This window comes from Ixodes scapularis, unplaced genomic scaffold, assembly GCF_016920785.2.
Source record: "Ixodes scapularis isolate PalLabHiFi unplaced genomic scaffold, ASM1692078v2 PGA_scaffold2__306_contigs__length_199485367, whole genome shotgun sequence".
Taxonomy (NCBI): domain Eukaryota; kingdom Metazoa; phylum Arthropoda; class Arachnida; order Ixodida; family Ixodidae; genus Ixodes; species Ixodes scapularis.
In genome coordinates this window covers 44,986,791-45,009,026 of record NW_024609857.1, presented here as the reverse complement: position 1 = coordinate 45,009,026, position 22,236 = coordinate 44,986,791, and the positions used below count along the sequence as shown (strand labels likewise).

The 22,236-nt window shown below is 44.9% G+C and overlaps 1 pseudogene; it reads right to left on the bottom strand.

Annotated features, from left to right (window-relative positions):
* Window positions 1-1,859: 1,859 nt before the first annotated feature.
* Window positions 1,860-22,236, bottom strand: part of LOC115332848 — a 32,355-nt pseudogene continuing 11,978 nt past the window's right edge.

Genomic DNA, 22,236 nt, shown 5'->3' with positions numbered 1-22,236 from the left:
GCCGCTCCATGTATGCGGTGCGCGGGTTTATCTGCTTGTCAGGACGACGTCGAGGACGACGTCCTAGAGGACGACGCTAAAGACGATGTCTAGGACGACCTCTAGGACGATCTCGAGGACGACCTTTAGACATCCTCTAGGACGGCCTCAAGAACGACTTCTAGGACGATGTTGAGGCCGCCGTCTAGAATGACCTCCTGGGCAATCTCAAGGACGACCTGAAGGACAACGTCCTAGAGAATGACGTCAAAGACGACGTTCAGAACAAACTTTAGGATGACCTCTAAGGTGATCTCAAGGACGACCTCTAGGACGACCTCGAAAGCGACGCTTAGGACGACGACCTAGACGACAACGTGGAAGACACCGTTTAAGACGATCTCTCGGACGGCCTCAAGTGCGACTTCAAGGACGACCGCTAAGACTACGTTCGCATACATGCGTATGCCTGCGTATGCCGACGTCGTGTGTGTGCAGAGGCGCCGCACTAGAGTTCCAGTATAGGCTCCCCGTAGGGAGCATAAAAAGGAACTCTACGCCGGCCCAAGACAGAACGGCACACGACAAAACAGCACGCGACAAAACAGCGCGGTCAAAACAGCACGCGTCAAAACAGCACGGCGTCAAAACAGCACGTGAGTAAGTGCCTGCTGGTGTTCGGTGTTGTTATATATTATAACCTACAATGTAAAACCTTCCCACTCCACGCCAATGGAGTTGAACCCCTTGTCGTTTTATTGCGATTGATTGTGACTTCGCTGACTTTAGTTTATAAACTATAACCATACAAATGCGGCACTCTATTTACCGAACGCTACTAAAAGAAATAATGATCATAATGAACGAAATTAGAGAAAAAGCTAAAAACGGTTTATTTGACATGCGCTCTCGTTTTACGTATATCTTGCATAGAGTGAGAAAAGCGACAGCCCAGAAGCGTGTCGATGAGGGGTTGTCGCTCGTGCTGCACAGAGAACTCACAGCAGCGTACCATCGAGGTGCTGCGTCTTCAAGCGTAGAGGATTAGCAGCAACCCATAGAAGTGGGAACTGCTTGGTGGTTGAGAAGGTACGGCTTTAGTGTTCATATATTTCATATTTATATTTAACATACGAAATTTGTTTTAGTGAAACGTAGCTTTCAGTAAAAAAAGAGCACGGTTGCCTTGAACAAGGATATTATTGAGGTCGCAAAATAGTACAATATAAATCATTATTAAAGGAGCAATATTTAACATGCGCTGAATACCTCCCACTGAAACAAAATATTCAAATGAACTAGGTTTATTACATTACAGTATCTGTAAGGTGGCTTGGAAGAAAACTATTAAACGTAATATAAAAGAGTTGCAGTGCCCCGTGCGTAAAAAAAACGTACTGTACATTAAAATGTTATTTGATTATTTGTATTAGGCAACGGAGGACAAGCATCAGCAATCTGCCAAACATGAAAAACTATGTAGCAGCTTCTGTGATGCAAGCAATAAAGATGAAATCTGTCACTTCCAGGGCCAACGAATTAAGAATCAATCGCAAGAAAACTGCAAGGGATTCAACTCCATTGGCATGGGGTGGAAAGGTTTTGTATTATAGGTGGCCGAGCGCTCTCGTCCCCACCTCTCCCTCAATTTCTGCCAGCGTAGGTTTGGAGAAGTGACGGCTTTCGCAAGCATCGTGTGCTATATTAACGTTTAGGACATTAAAGGGTCTCTCAGTAGTTCTATTTTCTAGATAAAACGCACTGATTTTCGCTGCGCAAACTGAACGGACAAGTAAGCAAACGAAAATTGCGAAGTAACACATTATTTATTAGGGATCAGGAGATAAGAGTTCTTAGGTGAATACATCAGTGTAAACCTTTTAAAGTGACACTGCCTTCACATGCACTTCATTCTGAATCCGTAACACGAGAGGATTCATGTCGAGATTAGGTGGATCCTTGAGAGAAGAAAATAAAAGAAATGATCATCCATATTATTTCCACTTTTGTGCAAAATGTGACGTCATTTTTATGAGACCTTTATTCTTTCATTGACGAAACCGGGCGTTCACTCAACTGGACGTGTAGTAGGGCAAAAATACTCGAAAAAGTAGTTGACAACAAGGTTCTATAGATGAGTAATTGCCATGTATGTTAACTGATGTTTGTTCTTACGATATCTGCAATTTATTTACGTACTTTTTGTTTTCTTTTAGAAGCACTCGCGTCGTCATGGTGGCTACAAAGACTCGATGCGCCGAGAAAGTGAGAAAGACAAGGAGACGATACCGCGCGGGGACATCCGAACGCCGAGCTCTGGTTGGATGGATTAGTGGGTAGACATAACGCTAACTAACTGCCTTTGTTTCTACTGCACTCGTCGAAAATTCCAGAAAACAGAACGCGAGCGTCCGGCATTTGGCTTCCGCACTCGAATGCGTTCGACAAGTACAGTGAATGCAAACTATGCAAGGATTAGGTGTACCCACCAATCATTCAAAGCAGCTAGCCTCGACGGTCTGACGACCCCGAGCGATTTCGTCTTCTTCTCTCTCTCAAATTCTTGGCGCATATTATCTTATAAAAAATATTCTCCTGACAACGTGTCGTGAAATCCGCGCACTTTTTTTTTTTTTTTTTTTTTTGAAATGTAGCCTGGTTTAGGCTGCACCCAGCATCCCCTTTTATGATAGCTCGAGGAATTTTAATAAATCTTTGGCAACATATCCTCCAGGTGTTTCACAAGGTCTTACTAGATACATCGTAAACTTCTTCTCTTAACATCGAGCCAATTATCGGCTGTAAAGGGGTACCAAAATAAGCCGGTCGATGAGTAAGTTAATTTATAATAATTATTTCGAAACGAAAACGCTCGAGGAACGTTAGCGTTCATTAAGCGGGCGTCTCAGAGCTGAACAGTGTGATTGAGTTCACTAGTCTGTGCTATTTCAAGTGTAATCAATCTCTAAACTGCATTTTAAATTTCACCTACGTCACGAAATGTTTGTGTGCCTCCCTAATAATCATGTTTTAGTTGAAGTTCGCGGGCAATTGCGCGCGCTTTCCTAAATGCGTGCGGTTCTATTAAGTCCTCATATAAATAACGTCCCCGCCAATTATAAGTTACAATTTCCAAGTCGTGAAAGCATGTGCAAATATGGCCTTATACTAAGCGAACGTTGATTCTATAAAAAAAGAAAAGAGAGAAAAGGAAATACGGAAATTTCAAATTTCTTTGCACCCGAAGAATTACTGCTCAATGTTGTAATCTCGCAGAAGGATCCCGAGAAAACTCTTTTTTGAATATTTCACTGCGTATCGATTTCAACGTATTGCATTGACTTCTGCGTAGCAGCTGTTATGGGGGGTAAGGGCTTCAAGCCCAAATGCAAAGACGAAGTGCGTAGACTAGTCACACACGCTCTCGGTTGAAGAAGAAACATACTTGCTGATTACTGCATAATTTGTTTTCGTCTTCGCATGTAAAGATTTTATTATTTAATCTATAAAATAAACTTGTTCAGCACCTTGCCATTATACAAACATAAACTCTCTAAGATCGAGGACGAACTAAGGTTGAACATCCAAACTTTAGATACAAGGTATGGTCCACGACGAATGCCCTATATTGAAGGTACGGTACATACATGAAAGACGGATAACAGGATAGTCTCATACCATTCGAGGCTCCTAGTATTGCCCGCCCTTAGCTTTATGTAATGTGGCTGCGTTGAGATGTTTGCTTGAGGTGTGAGCGTACCTTTTCGGTGTTCTCCGTGGGCACAAGGCGGTATTTTCTGAGGATGTGAGCGAAGGTGAAGCGTATTTCCATTTGAGCGAAGCGCATCCCGATGCAGTTGCGGGGTCCCGCACCGAATGGCTGCCAGGCCAAGGGATTGAATTTTTGTTTGTTCTCGGGGAGGAACCTCAGAGAAACAGGCATTTAAATAAACCTTTCGTCGGTTTTAGAATTTGTGCCTGCCTGTCTGTTCTTCTATACTTAGTAGAAGGATCGGTATTCCTCAGGACTTAGCCCCTACTCTTGAATCTACGCACTCCTTGTAAAAGGAAGGAAAAAAAAGGTCTTGCGCGTTATTCATGCATTGGCAAAATAGTTCTCACAAAATTATATTATTAAGAAAAATAAAGGATAGTTTTTGGGGTTTCAAACGTGTCCGTCTTGATAAAATCTCATAACGGCGATCAAGAACGCACCAAGACATATCTCAATTCAACACATAAAGGGGCAAATTATTAAGTTTTCGCGAGGAGGCGGACTCTTTTCACTACGACTCTTGATGTAAATACTAGGGCTGGGCGTAGATTAAAACTTTTAAACCGATTTATCCCCACTTTTTAATCTATTAACTAATCGATTAATCGGCCTCGTCAATTTGTAAAAAAAAAAATAATTTCTTGAATATGCGGTAAACGTCTCAATATAGAATTGCGATTTCGAACCAACCTCAATGTGTGGTTCAGAAGAATTCGAACACACTCACTTTTTCTATTCGTGCACGTCTGCATAATAAAAGCGTCAAATTTTTACTTTTTTTATGTGGTTCGTCGACAAATTAATTGATTAACCACTTTCAAAAAATCTACCGCGGATAATACAATATTTTGATTAATCGGTAGGTTAATCGATCAATAGCCCAGCCATAGCAAATATACAAGTATAGCCTTTTTTCAGCCGCGGGCTAAACTGCTCTTTCTTTACTGCGTCTTAGATTCAATGTGTTCTTCGCACCTACACACGGGGTGCTGACGTCACGCCGCTGTGGTGGCGCTGCTATCGGCCGTGCTCATGCGCAGATGATCCACTTGACGCGAATCTGGTTTCTGCGCATGAGCACTGCCCATACCTTGTGCGGAAACTGCGCGTTTGCCAAAACATCGTCAGGGATTGTTTGGAAACAGCGCTTTGCCCTATAAAACTCTTAGTTGGATTTCTTTCCTGAAACAAATCTTCAAATCAAATTAGGATTTTGTTTTTCCTTTTGCTTTATGAGCAGCGATTTAGGTCAAGCTCGCCGAGAATTGGTTAGTGTATCTAGGCGATCTAAAAATGAGAAGTAGATAAGTCGTCTTTAGCACTTGCTCGTTGTAGCGCGCTCTCGTGAATGAAGGATGAGAGTGGGCGCGTGCTCAGCAAAGCAAATTGTTGTGTGTATGTTTATTCAGCCGGAAGTTAGTATGCCTCAGTGGGCGTCTGGTGTCTGAGCTGTAGATGAGCAATTTAGCCAGTGCGGTACAACCGCTAGCCTGGGGTCTTTAACGTGCACCACGCACACCGTGACCACGCAGTAGTGATGCACGACTGCACGCCGGTACTATGCTCAGCCAGATCGAAACTGGCAGGGGTGGGGATTGAGCCCAGAATTCCTGGGATCTGCAGCGCGAGCTTTAGCTCCACGTGCTCCGAGCTGGCGCGCTAGCCCACTCGGCCACCGATCCCCCGCGTGCTCAAAGAGATTTAAATGCGTTGATTACACATTTGGTTTCTGGTTTTTAATATTTTCGGCGAGATGTTTTGGTGGCTCTCTCGTATGGTTCTCTCTTGTGACGTCACTACCTTGCGAACAGCAAGTTCGACGGTGTTTGTAATGAGCTTGGTGGAAGACTGAAAACATTGCTCTCTCAAAACAACACTGCCGACACCGTAAATTCAAGTTATTACATTCTTCTTACTTCTGTCGATGAGAAATACTTTGCTGACGTAATGGTCAGCATTCGGCCAATCCTGGAAGGCTGACCACTGCGACGCTTTCGATCGCGCAAGTCGCTAATAGACAATAAATATTTCGATAAATTAAACAAGCACCAAGGAGCATGCTGCGAGTGTAGTTACACGCTCCGCACGTGTTGGCGTGTGCGGAAGGCACTGTTCTAAAGCAAAAGCCTAAAACAAATGACATCATGAACGCGCGTTCGTCAATGCCTTCCAACATTCCAAGCATTCTCCTTGATGCTTGGGTAATTAAGCAATGCGCAGCGAAAGTTCGTCTGCTTTTTTTTGCAGGAATTGTGGTGACGTGAGAATGCCGAGCTCTGATTGGCTCTGATCGAGGAATAGTGGTTATTCCTCGAAGCAAGCTGCCTCGATGTCAACCCACTATCCTTCAATCAGAGCCAATCAGAGGTTGACGTCTTATTGACGTCAGCACAACCCCTGTAAAAAAAAAAAAAGACAAACTTGCGTTCCGCATAAGCCCAGTGCAAGAATGGCGCCTAGGCTGGTGCCCCATTGGCACGAGAGGCATGCGCGTGAAGGTGTCTTTTCCCGGCTCGGAATTGCATGTGGTTGCCTGCACGAAGAAAGATATAGCGGCGGCCAGATGCACTGCTTGCAATCGTCTCTATTCGCTGACAAGGTGAGAACGGCAAGGAGGGGTGTCAGTTGTCCGGCCTCCAGCGCGAGCTCCCTACCTTCGGCAGCGCTTCAACGTCTTGTCCACCTCGATCGCGCGCGCGCGCGCGCGCGCAGCCTGTAGCACTGCGGGAGGCATGGAGTGACCCGAGGTCGGGTGCTCGAAAGACACACCCTGCCGTTCTCGCTCTGTGAGTGAGAATTTTCGGTTTTGATTGGCCACCCCTCTCGTGTTCATCTTTAGAGTAAACGAATACTTTTAAATTCCTTTATCCATAGTAACCCTGAGACCTAGGAAAAATAAAAGAAAATAACGGACAGTACAACGAAGTCTCTAACACAGTTTGAAAATTTATTTAACAACCATCGTCTTATATACCCAGGTCACCGACCTCCAACACAATTCAAAAGACCTGCTCGCCCACTTCACAGTGTAGCCTCGCCCTCAACATATACTGACAAACGCACACAGAAGCAAACACGCCTGAAACACAAAGGGAAACTAACTCGAAAAGAGAATGCCGGAACTTCCTTTGTTTTCCTTTCAAAAGGGAATGCAGGAATTATTTTCCTTTCCTTCGAAAAAAGAATGTAGGAATTCCTTTGTTTGTCTTTAAGGTCGCCACCTCTTAGCGGAACCGGGATGCAAATCGGCGGAGCGGTCTGCAGGGCGTGACTTGCGCGTAATGCCATCGCGCCATGCTGCTGCTCGTTACTGCCTAAAATTAAATTTGATGGTGTGAAATGTGTCCTGTGCATGGTGCACGCTCAGCAGCAAAGCAAAATGCAATGGCGGCTGCAGTGATGTCAGTGCATGATACCTAACTCTACAGTGAACCCTAGAACCGTGGCCTCCTTGCTCAGGGAAGCGCTTTTGCTGCACAAGCTCTCGTGCAGTAGGGTACAACCGCAAAAGCAACGAACTCGGGCTTCTCTCGTCTGCTTCGTTATACAGGGCATTTCTCGAAACGTGAGCGAAATCGTTCATGAGAAAAATGCGCATCGTCCAGAAAAAAGGTTGGTGCTGTAGGAATTTCTGCCAAAGGCCCCTTAAAGAAAAATATTTGCGTTCAATATAATTAGGCAAAGGTTTATATTTGAGAGTTTAAACTTGTTTAATTATTCATGAAAAACATATAGTTGTAATTAGAAGCTTGACGCTGATCATCGAAATTGACTAAATCCGACCATTGTAAGTACAATGGTATAAGTCACGTCGCAGCATCTTACGGTGTTCAGTAGAAACGCTCAATTTAGATGAGTTTCTAGGTTTCGGTTTCTTATCGGAATGCATTTCCGCGCCAGTAATCCATTTCCACGCGGTCAAAACGCGCAATATATGTGCTCCGCAACGCTTCGTACGTAGAGAGGTGTTTGTCTACACGCTGTCGCCGACGTTAGAAAGGCAAACCGCATGCGGCTGTCCGGGGGTTTTACCGTCTAGACTCTTCGTGGGATGCCTGGCGGCGCTCGCACGATGCCCGTTTGGGCCTCATGGAGCAGGAATGCTTGCGCGGTCCGATTAGAAACCTAAACCTAGAAACGCGTCCAAACTAAGGATTTTTCGGAACGCCGTAAACTTCTGATCGTGCATTATATCATTGTGATGTGGGTGTGTTTAACAGTTTGTGATGATTCACATCAACTTCCTAATTGAAACCGTAATTTTAATATTAATAACTCCAAATGTACTTACAGGTAAGTAATTAATAGCCTGAATATGATAAACGCTACTAATAGTCCGAAATGAACCCTTTGGCAGAAACCACTACAACATCAAACTTTTTTTGTGAGCGATGCGTATTATTTGCAAGAGCGACCTGGCTCGAGCTTGAAGAAACACCCGCATACTACGGTATAGTGCAGACAGCTGCATTAATCACTATAAGCGACAGTAACGTCAGTGTCACCGGTACAGTTGTTCCCCGAGGATAGTGGGGCAAATAATAGAGGGAGTATCTTCATGGGTGTCACGGTGTACCCGGTCTTTGCTGTCGTTTTGATTTTTGTGGGAGCAACTGATGCACATGTCTGGACTAGCTGTTAGGTGAAACCTATGAGAAAGTTTTCTTGAAGAAGCGTCGCATTGCTTCGTTTTCTCCGGCCATTTAGCTGTAACCAGGTGTTACTCCTTCTGTCGCAAATGAAAATGGATGCACAAACGTAGAGCTAAAAATAAAGATTTATCGGCAAACGTGTGCCGGAAAAGAAAAGAAGGAATGGGCGTCGAGGAAGTTGTGGCGAGTGTCGAGGTGTCGGCGGGACTGCTGTCTAGTGCGACAGTCTTAGAGTGTCTGACATAGCAAGGCCACGCTGGCCTCCTTATCTATGACCCTCGGTATCTCGAACATTAGACCTAGAATGTTCGAGCGTCGAGCTAGGGCGACACTGACTCGGGAAGACCAGGTTGGCCACATTATCTGTTACACTCGGTATCTCGAACATTCGACCGTCGAACATTTGGAGTAAGAGTAAACGTGAATCTTCTAGAAGTACAGAGTAACGTTCCTTCTCGGCCATGCACGCGGCAATATCTAGTATGAACTTGTCAGCCTTGGGGAATGAGTCGTATTATGTGGTGCAAAGAAACATGTTGTTCTTACCTGTCCGGGTCGAAAACATGGGGTTTGTCCCAGTTATCCGGGTCATTGTGAATGTATTCGACGGCGCTCATGACTGCCGTGCCTGCGGGGATCTTCAGTTTTCCGTACTGCTTGTCTACGGCTGCCTCTCGTGTCACAAACCTGTAATGCAGGCTGTTCTTACTGTGCTCTTTATCTAGGGTACATCCAGGTTTAAAATGTATAAAGCGTGGTATTAATGATGGCATTCCAGCAGGCACGTAGCCAGGATTTTGTTTCAGGAAGGGCCCGCCCATGGGGAAAATGCTGTATGAAGGGGAGGGGGTAGGAGGCCCCAGCAAAAGGGAAGATTTCGAGGGGGGGGGGGGGAGGAGGGGTCGGGCCGCGTGTCCCCCCCTTCCTGGCTACGTGCCTGCATTCCAGTACAGAAGCCATTTTTAGAACGTCGACACACGTTTGTTGTCTCCGAGCGAGTCCTTGTCCGGGAATACGTGATCCAATATGAATAACGCTGTAAAAACTGCTGTGTTTAGTCCAACGTCGCAGTTAGTCTTATGATCAACTATATGTCAGGAAGATTACAGTATGCGACAAATTAAAGTTGGTTTCAGAAAACTGTAGCCTCTCGTAATACGGGAGTTTTGGGTTGTTATAGAACTCACAAAATAATATCATGGTCACGTGACTACCATGAGTCGTGTGCCCAACATTAGTTAGTGGGGCATAGCCCGAGAAACGAATCTCATCGTTGCCTTTTACGCAATTATAGTTAAAGATTACAAGATATTCGGCTATAATGTAATGTAATGTAATCAACTCTAGGTCATGTGCACAAAATACACCAAATAATTGTTTCGAGTTCATAGATTATAGTGCTAGAACTTAGTGCACCATGCCATGATTTTGACTTTGGCTCTTTCTACATGCTGCCAGGACAGTATCCTGCCCATGAATGCAGGAACTCCAAGTCAAGGCAAAATAATTCAAATTACATGTGCCTCTATACAGTTTTATAACCACTTGGTCAGCACGCGACAGCTAATTATTTTTATCCCGCGGTCGAAAGGCATTTATATATACTTACCCGAATATTGGAGGGTACATCCGCATAGTTTCACAGACCACGCAGTGTAGGTAAGGCAACTTCTGAATAGAATTGTAGGTAATTTCTTCCTATAAAGAATAAGCAAGGTTTATTTAAGATAACAGAACAGTTAAGGAAGTTATGTTCCAATTTAGCTTTCTAAACGTCGTTAACTTATATATTGATTGCGGTTAAATTATTAAATATTATGTCTTGTTTGTCACATTTATATTATCATTGGGTTTTGAACAGCTTGACTCCATGGTAGCTGTACATTTATTGTGAGCAAGTATGCCAGCGTAGGCACTTCGTTTTCTTACGGCCTATTTTGTTCCTTTATTGACTGCCATTTCTGATTTATTGTTTTACTGTGAGCGATCCATGCAAATTTCTCTGCTTTGTTGCGGAATGTATGGGCACCGAGAGCTTGATAAACCGTCTAGGACGCTTTTTTTTTCTCGGCCCCAATAATCACCTGCAACGGCAACAAACTACAATTGTTATTAAATTATTAGGATGTTTTTGTCGTGACGTAAATTACTTAAGTAACGTAAGTTAAAATGCGTGATTCATTCAATAAAGAAACCAACCCTATGCAAAACGGATGGCGCATTTTCAAAAATTTAGATAATCGCACTTCAAACCAGCAGGGAAAAAATATTTTTTCCACCTTTATCCTTGCTGAGCTCTATATATGTATGACAGTAATTGATTCCTCCAGAGGGTTCAAAGGTTCAGTAAAAAATTAGAAGCATGGGAAAGTTTTAGGGAGAAGATTAACAATCTAACCTAGAAGACTGGCAGAGTACTCATCTGTTTTTCACACTAAGCAAGTTTAACTGGCAAGAATGTATTGAGATAGTGAGCTACAAAGCTTAGTGACATGATTTGCGCTTAGCATAGTTCCTATACTCTGTTTCATACTTGGTGTGCAACGCTGTCAACGCTTTTGGCGCGAGCATGGGGCTTGATCTCGTTGATCATTTGCACGCGTTCTCGCGCAAACAAAACCGTAGATGAAGCCATGCGCTCGCGTCAGTAGCTTTCACAGCATTGCACGCTAAGTATGAAGCGGAGTATACGCGGAGCGAAAGGTCATCTGCTTCTTACACAGGGGTGGTGGTCATTTCAAAACGCCAAACTCTAATTGGCTGATTGAAAAAAAAAAAATAGTGGGTAGACGTCAAGACATCTAGCATTGAGGACTACCCACCATTTTTTCAATCCAAGCCAATCAGAGCTCGGTGTTGTTCTAACGTCACCGCCACTCCTGCGCAAGAAGCAGACGATCTTGCTCTCCGCATACATGGTGTTCGTACCACCTCCGGCCGCCATGATAGGGAAAGAGAAACACTTTCGGTTCTGCTATGTTTGCCTTGTGTTTTGGTGGGTGTGCGATAACTCTTGGTTCTCTAGTGAGGATTTTCATGATAGCTACGCTCTATACGGCGTTTCACATTATGTCCAGACGCAGCTGACGCCACGAGCTGATGCGAGCAATCAGAAAGCGTCGAAAGAGCACAACATGCATGCTGTCTTTCGTGTTCCTGTGCGTCTTCTATCAGCGCTAAAGCAATCATAAGCAAAAAAGGCCGAGTGACTTGCGTTCTAGACCGTGCGTGATTGGTCCCATTATGCTGTACCGTCAACTACGTCTAGACTTAAGCTAATACCCCTGTCAGACGAGAAAGTAAATGTCATATTGATCGAATGTCATTCACCGCTCGGCGAATCAGCTCGTGATCCTGGTTCTGCACGTGGCGCATGCACGTGCAGCATGGCGTATTAAACACGCGGATTGGCCGAGCTGTAATGTCATTACGCTTAAATGTCATTTGACGTGCACGCCTGAAAGGGGTATTAAACGAGGTACATAATGGCCGTTCTTTTAAGTTGCCGGTGCGTGCCGGTACGAACAAAATGTCACAAGTGAAGTTATTTCAATTATTTCGAGATGAGGGACGCCACCTACGCCGCCGAGCCCATGTGATCGAAGGATGACGGCATTGGCAGACGGCCTACTTTTTTGTGTGCTGCAGACAGATGGCGCAACACGACAAACGCAAAAATGTGGCGCCGGCGCCGCGGCGCCTGGCCCGGCCATCGCTGTACAACGATGGGCCATATTGCTGCACATAAAAAATGCAATTTGCACGGTACCCTTAAGAACACAAAACAAAAATACCCCTTGAATATTAAAGCAAGCACCTCAAAACCCTAGAAAAGTGTGCATTGCAGAGACTCGCGTCGCGCTAAAAGAAGCGTAAAAAATGAGTGAAAAAAAAAAAAATAAAAGAAGAGACCAACAAAAACCATGCCCTGACTCGGTGACGACTGCGGGGAAACTCGGCCCGTATCTTCGGTGCTTGGGGGAGGTAGGTGCTCATTGCCGGTGCCTTGCCGTTCACAAAGTAGCTGAACATATTTAGGGATTTGTAGGTTTTAAGTCGTTCTCAGGTATATAGACCAGGCTAGTCAAATAGCTAGTCCTAAAAACGCGCCCACAATACCTTCGGCAGATTTCAATTTCTTTGAGAAACAAGTGCAGTTTATTTTCAACCATAGCGTCAGGAAGCCATGTGGATGCTGTTTAAGTAAATTTCAGGAGGTACCACAGTTAGCCCTCAGAGGTGAGACTCTTAAAGTACGCGCTACTCACAAAGAATGCTGAGAAAAAAAGAAAAGAAAAATAGCCAACCGGAAGTAACATACTTCCCGCGGAAGTTTGGCCATGATTTGTTTTTGCTTACTTCCGCACATCAAGTATAAAATTGACGATGGAATAGCGGTCAAATTTCAACATAGTCAGCAATTTATTGAAATAAAGTAAGATTTACCATATGCGTTACAGATTGCCAGCGCAAAATCATTAGATTGGCAGGTGCTTTAATTATTTCAAGTTATTTAAGGACATTCAAAGGAACTTCAGAAAAAGCAGCATAAGACATTGGCAAGGGAAGCGCGCATTTTGTAAGTGGGCATATCCTGCACCTTCTGCAATAAGAATTGCTATTTCTAGGCTTAGTAGGAGTTTTCTTTGAAAGAATCAATCACCCAGATACACTGCTCGTTTATTTACAGCTTAGAATGCAGAATACATTTAATTTCCGGGTTACTTTTTTTTGTTTACGAAAGAAATTTAAATTCAACTTCTGTGTATAATCTAAATTACATCCAAGGTGGCAACAAGACAGTGTGCGAAGTAACCGAATGCACTAGATGAAGTTTAAAGAAAAAATGTTGCTTTGGTAATTTTAAGGCAAAATGCCCATCCGCGTTTTCTATTTAACGGTTTCAAAACGCAATTCAGATACCTTCTTTTTCCCGGAGGCTGATTGCGTTGAAGGCACTCTAAAATTAGGATTTCTGACACATGTTAAAGAGCCCCACAAGTAGTAAATTATTATGCCGTCTCTTGCTGCTTGAACCCCGGTAATATAGGTGTTTTCAAACAAACAAAAACATGATTAAAAAATCAATAAAGTAGGTTATAAAACCAAGGTTCTTACGTCAGGTCCCAGGACAGACAAGAGTTCCTGTCGTACCTTCTCCTGAACCTCGGGGTAATTCACCAACATGTGAGTGATGAATGCCATTGAGTTGCTAGTTGTCTCGAACCTTTGAAGCAAAAACAAAAGGTAAGGGAGGAGGGGGGCGGAGGAGGTCCAGGTTGTAAATTAATCACTTAGGTCGATACGTTTACTTCACATTAACATGCGCTGGCACGGGCTGGTGATTTGCATGGTAGGATGCTCCATAGACCCTTTTCAAAACCTCATGAAGCAAAAGTGGCGGCAGCCATTTTATGGACGCGACGCGTGTGATTTAGGTCCGAATACTCGCGGAGCGCTGAGTTTTCGCCAAGTTCACGGCGAACGCTTATGCAGCTCTCGTGTTCAATACATGACCAGCTCACGCATCCAAAACCATGGCAGACTCGGAGTACCTGCACCTTCATTTCCTAAATTTAACATTGGTGTAGGTGTAAGTGCATTGCAAACATTATCTGTCTGGTACGCACTACATCAAAGATTATCGGTACGTCGATATTTACCGAATACACGCACCCTAAGGTTATGATCTGCTGCTTGGAACCTATGAAGCGCGTTCGGTTGCAGCCATGTGCAACCTTGTGCTCCTTTGTGATCACTTCGAGGAGTAGAGAGTGATCAACTGTTCGGTCGGCGCTACGCGGTTTCTGAGCCGTGTCTGCCATACGAGATGCGAGGAGGCGCTGAAAGCTTTGGTCGTCTGCAAACGTGTTCGCCTTTTCGTCTGCTCTGCTCCTTGCCGCTCGACAATACAGCGCATGCGCACTTGCGATCAATCTCCGCAGGAGGCGTCCGCCAGTGAATTGCAAACGCTCCCCGTGGTTTGAGATGGATCCTCTCTACAATCTAGGCTCTCTAACAACGTCAGGACCATCTGATTGGTTGATGGGTGGGAAAGGAGGAGTAAGGTGCTCGATGCTGATTGGTTAATGGGGAGGTCATGTGACTAGAGGGGTAGGCGAAGAGAAGGTCGACCACCTGTGCGCATTGAGGGAAAAGAGCTCCAGAGCACGGAATGATCTAAAAGATCGCCAGATTTATCAGCCCAATTAGCGGAAGTATCGCTTCATTCTAGGAACAGCTATCAAGTGCACAGATGGTACGCGTTAAACTATCGGACGAAGAACGCCTTGAACGCAAGCATCTGGCTTTTGGAAAGTCAGAGTATCGCCAGACGTTTGTGATGCTAGAACGCTTCACAAATCTAACACAACTGCCTAGCGATTTGCCATACTTTTTTTAAAGCTAATTTTTAAGACTTCACTCAAATATTATTTAAAAAAGATATTCACCGTTTTTAAAACCGTAAATACTCACAAACATAAAACGGAAAACGAAAATTGCTTTAACAATAAAGAAGCTATATTAAAAGCAACGTGTCATAAATATGTTAATGCTGCGAAAAAATTTTGACGAATGTGTCACTTTTTCAAATAATTTATGAATACCTATTTCTAATCGCCTACTGTCACGCACGTAACAAGACCATTGTGTATCGATTAGTGAAATGAATAGAGCTACCTTATTCAGTACAAAAATTGTGCAGAGCCGTCAGATAGAACTTTTACTTACCCCGCAACGAGAACGAAGAAGGCATTCTGTATGATGTCGTTATCGTCCAAAACTGTCTTGGATGATTAAGCTCGTTTGTTCCCTCTGAAGAAAAAGTAATTTTATTTCTACTTCTTGCATTGTTCCAAAGTCACAGACGAGCGGTTTTTTATAGAAATGCAATCAAATCTTGTTTATTCATAATCGAGGGGGACCGAAAATTTGTTTGAATAAAGCAAAATTTGAATTACCGAGAGTTTCCTCCCATAGGAGACAAACACATTGGATGGGACCTGCATGTTAGTTTGAATTATCCGCAAGTTTGAATAAAGAGAGTCTGAACTAAAGAGATGCGACTGTACCTTGAATGTTATCTTACTTTAAACCTTATTTTTATAGTAAGACAATTGTAGGAGTTGCAATGTCAGATTTACATCCTGACCCGAGTGAGTGCAGCTTCTTAAACTTACTCAAGATGGTGATTATAAAAAAAACAACAGTAACTTGTTATTAATTAATAAGGAAAGAATTTTATTAAAAGTTGTATCTTAGAACACAACATTATACAAAGAGAAACTCATAGTATGTAAAAATTAAAAAAAAAAAACATTACAAAAGACAACAACAAACACAACAACAACTCCTGAGGTGGATTACAGAAGTCAGATTTGATTGAGCCGTTCTTTTATATATGACACAAATGACGATCTGTCATGAGCGGCTATTGCATACACATTACTGTTTGAGCAAACAGTTGCACTGACAGGAAGATTTGGGTTAATATTTACGTGAACGGGACGTGGCCAGATTAACCTAAATTGTGGTGCGCTGACTGACATTGGTATTAGTGCATTTCCACAAGATTGCACGTTTATTCGCGGTTACGCACGTTACGGTTCCACGCAGTGAACGTTTTTGCAACTTTACGTATTTATGTTCAATTATTGCGTCGTATTGTAAATAGGTCGTTTAATAATATTCCAATACCGCGGTCTAAAAAACAAACAAACAATAATTTCTACCAGACGTGGGGAAGGTGATAGAACCTGCCTTTCTTTCTGACAAAATTTCGTTCTTCACGCTTTCAGTTTTGTTGTTTTTTTGGCATTTTTATCGGCTAATAGAGAGTTTTAGTATCGCGTACGAGAGGAAAATCTTTTCGTTAGCGTTGCCTGCTCCGCGCTCCGCATACGCTTCGTCGCCATGCCGCCAGTCCGAGACCGCAGATTGGGCCCCGCGCACGCGCAGTATAGAAACACGCAACGCTAACCCGAACGCACATCTCCTTGCGCTCGCTCGTAAAGAGGAAAAACTAAGACTTACATACGTGATGCAATCATATCCGGTGCTGTGCGAAAATATGACGTACGGAATGCGCCACGCTTTGCGCTTCTTCAGCCGTCAGTAGGAAATTTTAGAACAGCGTATAAGCCCAAAAAAGAAAATAAAGAAAAAAAAGCTCATTGTACGCAAAGGAATGGCGCCATCAACACTGCGCTTGCGCCGAGCCAAAACCGCTTCTTGGATTGGCGCGCTTTGGCGATGCTATTTCTTTGTACGCACGCAAAGCTATAGCTTTTTCTGGGCACGGTTTTTGAAAACTCGCTATACTTCTTTTGCGCTTTAGGCCCCCGGCCGCAGCAAACGCTGCGGTTTGATGATGCCAATCATGCGACGACAAAAAGTGTATGGTCATGGCCATGCAATCACGCGCAGATGAAAGTACAGGATCGCGGCGCATTGATTGTGCGTCACTGGTTTAGTCGGCCATAACGAACCAACAAAAGCGACGAGCACCATGACTTTGCACTTCTGGAGCTGCTCGATTGGCTCCGTAGGATCGCGCAGCGTCTGTTGCGGGCGGACTTAAAGTGAAACAAAGTATGGTAACTATTAAACGATGAAATAATCCCGGACCAAAAGGGCGATTCCCACACACTTGCGTCGAGTCCGACCGCGTGCAACTGCAACGGCTTCCGACATACAGGTTACTATAGCCGACCGGCAACGGCCAGGCGGCGCCAGCAGCGTGAGTGCGCACGGTTATACCCTGTCTCGTTGTAACTTGGCAAAGGGTGAACGATAAGCCCCCCATTGCGTGCCGAAGGCTTCGAAATGCGCGACGTATACGAGCGCAACGCACAGATATTGGAGCATGACGCAGCGAAAAGCCTGATACTGCTCTGGAGTTGAGGCGCGCTCCGGTGATACGCAGTCACGTTCCGATTGGCCCACCAGGGCCGTAGCTTCCGCTCTACTGGCACGTTACACTATCACGGCTTCCTGGGATAACCAGTCTTTCTTGCTTCAGACACTGGGCTAAGCGGCGCCACCAGAGTAAAAGCTCACGTTTGAACAATGCAGCCGCCACTCCCAGGGGTACCCAGTATTTCTTGTTTCATTCGCTGGATGGCGCCAAACCAAACAGCATTGCAGGTTGCCTATAGCAACAGCTGCGTCGGCTCCAACAAAACCGGTTTTTCTCCCGTTTTGCTGAAGCCGACGCAGCTGTTTGCCATAGGAACCCGTCAGTTGCATTCACACTCGGTCAGACTCATGCAGGTGTGGGAACCAACCTTTATTATAAAACCCCGGAACCCGGATGAAAGAAGAAAAGAAAAACGGAAAAGAATCTAGATTGCTTACGGGTGAGAATTTTGAGTTCGTGTTCGTTCTCGTCGGCTGCTGTAAGCTGCTCGGATGTGACACTCGTGACGTCCACCTTCGACTTCTTGGCTTCGATCATCAGCTGCAACAGGTCTTTCTGTGGAGGAAGCTGCACACACCCAAAGGGAGCATTGTAGCATCGTCTTTGTGATCGTGAATAGTCTGTACTATAACGAGGAAAACACGGCAGCTGAGACGGTCTTGACATAAAGTTAAACCTTAAAGCGCCCTTCACATATATGCGACCGAGTAAGACCGAGAGAGACCAGACCGGTTTTTAAGCCTCTTGAGACTTCTTAAAACCAGCTCCGCTGCAGCGCATGCGGTCCTAAGACGTTGTAAAAGGCTTAAAAACCGGTCTGGTCTTTCTCGGTCTTACTCGGTTTATGTGAAGGGCGCTTTAAGCGGGACGGAAACATTATTAGACAGAGCCAAGCAAAATGTGGCGTATGGCGGCCACTTGAAAATCTTGTATTTTATGTTTGAACTTACCGTAGCACTAACACTGCTCGTTTGTGTTGCAATAAAATATTATAAAGAACGTATTAGTAAAAAAAAAAAAACTACAAAGTCGTTTAAGAATGCTAACGTGTAGAAATGCGAAAACATTCGTATACGTTGTGTATTCCTACAAGCTGCGCGCCATGTTAAGCCCGGTCGGGCGGCCTCTACGGCGGCTGGCCGGGTGCGTTCTGCGGCCGGCCGCTGCGTAGAGCCCGGTCGCCCTCTCCCTTTTACCGGCGGCCGGGCCGCTGCGCCTTGGAGAGGGCCTCTCCGTGGAGTGGCGTTCCCTGAAACTACGCCGCGCGCCAGCCAATGGGAGTTTATCTTTAATTCGGTGCTACAGACTACAGGGTTCGATCCATGGGACACGGGAATTTAGGTGCCGTTTGGCGCGGCTTCAAAAGCTCGTATGCCGGTTCGCTCTGGCTGCGGTCCCACGGCAGCCATCTTGAACAAGGCGTTAGTTCAACCAATAGATGGCGACACGCACCCGTGGGGTGGCCGAAACATTGGTTCACAGTGGGATGGCTCGAGCACCATCACGTTCCCCTCGTGGCCTTGCTCGCGCCGCTGCCAGCTGTGCTCAGCTAGCTCAAGTAGCGTGGCCCAGCAAACGGATGTATGCGAGAATGTCAGGCTGGGTATAAATTGTTGTCTGATATAGGGAGATGCGGTCGGCGGTTGTAACGTGCTTTCGCAATAAATCTTACCAAGAAGGAACCAAATGTTGATTGACGTGTCAATATTCTATCAATGAAAATTTCCTCTGCAGGAATGCACGCTCAGTAGACTCAACCAGTGGAAGCGGACGTCGAGTAAACTGCTTCGCGATTTACGGTACTTACCTCACCATTTTAATGACGACTAAAATAACGTCACGAAATATTGTGTTTCACCGGGTCCGGAAGATGTTGTAAAGGTTGTTACATTATAGTTCCCGGAAAACAAACGCCGTTGCAATATTTTCGGAAGTACCGACACACATTATGTTGTAAGTACAGCTTAGGGAAACCATCAGAAGAAATAGGAAGGCGTTTATTGGCAATGAAGACGCTATGAATGAACGGCGTTTAGCGACGGCAAGTTATGAGCGTTCGGGAATTTATAAGTTGACGTGATTGCTAACCATGGACATGCGGACAATGAAGACCAGTTTTGTCGGGAGATGGTGTTGTGGTGATGACCGGATATCGGACGACTAATGGCAGACGAACAAGCAAGTTTCTTTTTAGCGATTGGTAAGTGTCCAGTTTCAAGCACAACACGTGGCTACCGACGTTGTCGACGTTTCGAACACTTACCGCTTTCGACAAAAGTCCTGGCACCTGGGCTAACTTTGTGGAAAGACTCGAACAGTAACTGAAAACGATCCACTATTCAGTCGGTGGGTGGCGAAACGTATCCACATCTGCGGAGTCATGTACGACGCGTACTCTAAGTAGCTGGAAGTTTACACGATGTCTGCCACGACGTCCAAACACGTCCTTGACGTTCTACGGTCTCTTTTACCTACTTTTGCCCTACCGAAAATACTTTTCTCTAATAACGCGCCAAATCTTGCTTCAAATAAAATAAACAAGATTTTGAAAAAAACAAAAAAAACGGCATCAGGCATCACATTAGTGCACCATACCATCCTGCAACTAACGGGCAAGCAGACCAGATGGTGTGCGAAACGAAAAAAAAAAATCCCTTTTGAAGCTTACGGAAGAAGCAGTTCAGTGAAGAATCGCCAGGTTCTTGTTCCGGCAGCACGCGTCGGTCCCATCTTACACGCAAAAGAACCCGCCGAAGCAATATTCGGCGGAAGAATAGCCACATCCCTCGATCTCATGATACTATCGCTTACGAACAAAGATCGAGAGATACCCACATCGGGAGTAATGGCAGTTTATTCGGTCGGACAACTCGTCTACGAGGAATTTCAGCGGAAGTCTGGCCTTCCATGTAAAACTTGAGTAGAAAAGGCTCTATGTTGGTTGACCAGGAGGTGTCATCTCTCTGAATAGGTTGGATATCAATGCCCTTAAGGGTAAATATAACTAAATCACAAACCTTTCTTTGTGTATTGTGTAACTGCCCTTGTATTTGATAGTAGAAGCTACGGTGGTGATCTGGACCTTTCACACCAGACTCCTTTTTCTTATTTTTCGCCTCATACTCCTTTGCGGTTTAAGTATGCTTCAAGAATCTTTTGGAACGGGGACACTTTACGTCAACGAGGCCATTTGTTCCAAGTAGTCAATCAGGGAATGCTGCTAGAAATCCGTCCCTCATATTAACGAATAAGCCGCGCTTCTGCACAGTGCAGTTTTCCTGTTCCACATACAGTTGTAAAGCAACATCCTCATTGATTCTACCATATACTGTTGCGGGTGAAGAAAGTCTTTGGGTACACGATACTTGAAACAAGTCTGGCACTGTACGTTGTGGTTCAACACCCATTGATGTCGTCGTCCTCATAGAGCCTCATCATTTAATCATTACCTCGTCACCTCATATTGCTCTTCATCAACAGTAAGTACAATAGGCTACCGCCACATTCCAATCCAAGAATTAAAAAATTAAGTCGTTCGGTCCTTCAACCAGTTTATAATTTATATAATGTTATTACGTTACATTACCTCGAGACGATCGACGTCCATTGTCGATCTTCAAATACTTATACCTGTATATAAATTATACGCACAAGGGGGGGTTGGTTGCCGAGTGCATGGTCTAGCGCACACCAGCTCGGAGCACTGGGAGCGAAAGCTCGCGCTGCAGAACCCACCCCGCCCCTGCCCGTTTCGATCTGGAAGAGCATCGTACCGGCGTGCGGTCGTGCATCACTACTGCGTGGCGCACGTTGAAGACCCCAGGTTTTCGGTTGTACCGCACTGGCTAAATTGCTCATCTACAGCTGAGACACCAGACGCCCACTAAGGCAGACTAACTCCCGGCTGAATAAACATACACACAACAATTTGCAATTAGACGCATAATAACAAAGAACACAGTGTGCCGCCTCTTTTCTTTGGATGCCTTTTTTTCTAAACCAGCGCAAGCTCGTGCGTTCTGTCTTTTGAGACGGTTAGCACGGTCGCGAATAAAACCCGCGTTTCTCCTACCCGCCCGCTTACTCCTCTCATTATGTGTATTTGGTTATAACTAAAGAAGCTATAATAATGGTGTATTATTCATATTTACTTTCAGTTTCAGTCAGGGAAAAGGAGTTTCGCGGCAACTAGAGCCAATAAATGAGCTGCGCTTAGAGTATCGGCACTCTCTTCCCCGACAGTGTTGTGAACGCCGCCATTTTGGTGCTTGTGCAGAGCAGGCGCAACTGCCGATCGTCATGATTCAAAAGTGCGACATCGTCAGCATTAGATTCGGTGTTAGGAAGCTCGTGTAATGTTGCTTTGCTTTGTCGCAAACTGTTTAAAGTGGGGCACGGAAAAGCATTTCTTGTGATTTCAGATAAAGCTTCAAATAACTGGCAACCATAATTTTAAGCCATACTAAGGCCAAGCGTGGCTACTCTGAAGCGTAGCTTATTTAATAACACTATTCATGCTCTTGTTCAAGAGGCTTGTAATACCTAGGGTGCCTCAATGTCCTTCTGTTTAGGGTGATGCCACCCTCTGTAGTACCCGATGCCGACAGCACGCGCTCACCGGGAAAATACAAAGAAATCGACGAAAACAAAATGTCGCCATAGCACAATCAGCGCCACGAGCGCGTGCAGGGACACGCTCTTTCACGCGCTTCTGAACAAAAAATAAAAATAAAAGAGGGGGACAAAATGGCCAGATGTCGTGCTCCACCCTACGCAAAGGGCACATGAAGTGCTCCACCCAGTAATACCTGGAGGGGCCATATCGTAAGCCCCGTGGTTTCCACAAGCCACTACCTTTTGACACCTGCCTCTTCCTAAGTGTTCCCGCGTGTGCCAGTAAATTAGCTACG